Source organism: Geospiza fortis, unplaced genomic scaffold (genome assembly GCF_000277835.1).
Source record: "Geospiza fortis unplaced genomic scaffold, GeoFor_1.0 scaffold131, whole genome shotgun sequence".
Lineage (NCBI taxonomy): Eukaryota > Metazoa > Chordata > Aves > Passeriformes > Thraupidae > Geospiza > Geospiza fortis.
In genome coordinates this window covers 2,182,251-2,185,357 of record NW_005054391.1, presented here as the reverse complement: position 1 = coordinate 2,185,357, position 3,107 = coordinate 2,182,251, and positions in this window count along the sequence as shown.

The window sequence follows — 3,107 nt, the reverse complement described above, 5'->3', positions numbered from 1 at the left end:
CACAGGTGATTGGTTTTGCTTTCTGTCTCTCAGTTTGTCACAATAAAACCAGGTAAGTACATTGCAATCTATTTTAAAAAGTATATGTGATGCTGGCTTGCAGTTTATAAACCCTTTTTTTTTTGTTATTCATTTTAGATCTAAATATCCTAGCATTCTTGAGGGCACTGCAAAATAATAACATGGAACCATTTTGCATTTACTCCACTTTAATATTCTTAACAAGTACTACAGGTGATTATGCAGTAATTGAATATGGGAGAGAAGGGTAGCATAAGATACTGTATGTATCTAGAATGTGTTTAAGCAAATAGTCCTGGAACTTATCTGTCGTTACAATAATTATATTTTCTCTTTTTTGATTGTTTTGTTTGTTTGGGTTGTGGTGCAGGGGTTTCTTGTTTGCTGGTTTTGTTTGTTTGATGTTTTTACAGAACAGATAAAGGTAAGACACCAAAATACCAGTATGTTCCAGTGGCCCTTGAAGCTTCAGTTTCCCTGCACAGAGGGACCAGCTGCATTTTGCTGGGGCACTGCACATCCTGGGAAGAGGATGACCTTGTCAGAGCTCAGCCATTAAACCACTGCCTGACCCTGCACCACAGGACACTACACCCCTATGAACAGCTGCCTTTTCATCACATTGTACATATTCAGTGTAAACACCAAGAGATAAGTTCGAAAGTTTAAGGATGCTGGGATAGCCAGGATATTGTGTTACAATTAGCAAGAAGTCACTTCACATTCAGTTTTTTAAATGGAGGGCTTAAGCTTTGCAAGCATTTGTACCATATCCCTTAAGTCAGCATATTATATACTATATGAACCTTATTGATGTTGCTATAAATAGAACCTCCATCTGTCCTCCTCATTGCTTTTATGTTTCAGCATATTTGAGTACAAAACCACTTGTACCACAGCAACAAACACACAAATGACAAAAGCTCCCAAACCACATGCATTGAGTGACTGCAGAAAATCAGTAATATTTTAATAGCTGGTGAACCAAAAACCAAAACATCTCTCTTTCAATGTCTGTCAATTGCTCTTTGATAGAATGGAATTCATTCAAGAGCACCAACATAAAGTTTCATTCATAAGGCAGTCTACTAACTACAGAAGAATGAGTCACCAAGAAAGTAAAAAAACAACCAAAAAAACCTCCACAAAAACAAAAACCCAACAAAACCCAAAACAGTTAACAGATAGGCAAATACTACAATGGACAAATGCAAACATTAGCTTAATCTTTTGTATCTGTTTTCTCCCTACCAAGCAGCTGGGTTTTTCAAGAAGTCACATTATTTTGCTTTTCAGTAAAATACTTGGGCCTAAAATCCCTACTTTACAAAGCAGGACTTAAGAAAGTTCAATTCAAGGCATCTTTTACACTGTCTTGATTCCTTCATCATATCCTGACTTCCAACCACCTTTACTCCACAGTTTTCACTACAAAATTTTACCAAATCCTGGACGACTTTCTAATGTCGTCATCATTACATGACTCATTAGTACCTTGATTAGGCTGAGGATCAGTCTTATGTAATACATGAATCTCGAAATCTGACACCTCAGACTTACTGTGCTTTATTCTGTAGTGTTTTCACAGAGACATTAAATCACAGATCCAAACTGCAATATTCTTCAGTATAATAACAAGTAGAATCAATATTCAGTTGGAGAGCTTGTAAGTAAAAGAGATCTGTGGAGCCACTTTAACTGTACATACAAAATTTTTGGACCTTAGACACCAAACTTACACACGTACCTTACATGTAGCCCAAACAGAAAGATGCTCTTTCCTGGAGATTTAAAGTACCTGACCAAGGCTTCTGCATTGAAACACCCTGTGGTCTGTCAGCAGATCTATACACAGCAGGTTTGCTTCCTAGTTTAGCCTATCAGAGAGCCTGAAGCTGGGGAGTAGCAATACCTGGACATTAACACAGTGCTGCTGGCCTGTATTAAAATATTCCAGCTGGCCAATGCCTTCAGCCACCACCCTTAATCCTTAGAGACCTCAAAGACCCAGCAGGCAAGCTCAGTCTTTACGTATAACTGCTAACAAGACATGCCCTGAACTTCAAACACAGCAGCTGTTTGCTTCACTCCTCTCAGCCTCACCTCTCAGCTGTCTTCTGTCAAACAGCCTTGTCACTCTGTGTGCTTGAAGCCACACCAGCAGTGCTGTGTCTTCTCATCCCTCCACAGCACAGCCCACAGAATCCTGACCCATCTTTAACAGCCTTGAAGCTGCAGCCATAGGTATCCCTTCCACCTGCTCTCCCAGCTGGCTTGCTTCCAATGTACTCACATGACCCTCTGAGGACTGCAATTCCCAGAACATCTGTACTTACTGTAGAGCACAGGCAATGAGAGAACACTGCTTGAAAGCCATGCACTTTCCCCATGGAGCTGGCTACTCCCTTACCAACACAGCAGGGCTGCAGAGGGATGCAGGGAACCAAGCTGCTCGCTCCTGCTGGCCCTGCACTCAGATGAACTGCAAGACACCATGACTCAGCCCCAGACGGCTACCAAGAGCTCACAGATCACAGCTCTTGGCAGAGTGTGGGATATGAAGGGAATGACATAACAACAATGAAAACAAAGCAATCGAGAATAGGAACCAGAGACTTTACAAGTTCTGAAAAAGCGTCAGCTCCTCTGCTTTTTTCACAACCAAATGAGAGATAGCAACAGAGTAAGCAGTCACTGTCAACTTAATCTTATGAAAGCTGAGCTCCAAAGAAAAATGGGATAGGGACATCAGCCAGAGAGGTTTTAAACCAACACAGGGAAGAGGGTAATTTACAGAGACGACAGTAAAATGAGAAGCTTCCAACCCACTTAAGGCAAGTAACTGCCAATTCATATTTAAAAGCTATAGAAGAACAACCTTTGAGGAAGACATTATTGCTAGGATTTTATTGTTGTATATGTTCAAAAGAATAACATGACACATTTTAAATCCACAGGAAGATACCTGCACTAAAAATATCTATAAATTAAAGTATGAATAAAAGCAACACTGAAATACTCTACGAGTTTTTCTACTGTTTTTCCTGACTCCTACTTTAATAAAAAAGTCAAATCCAAGAAAAAGT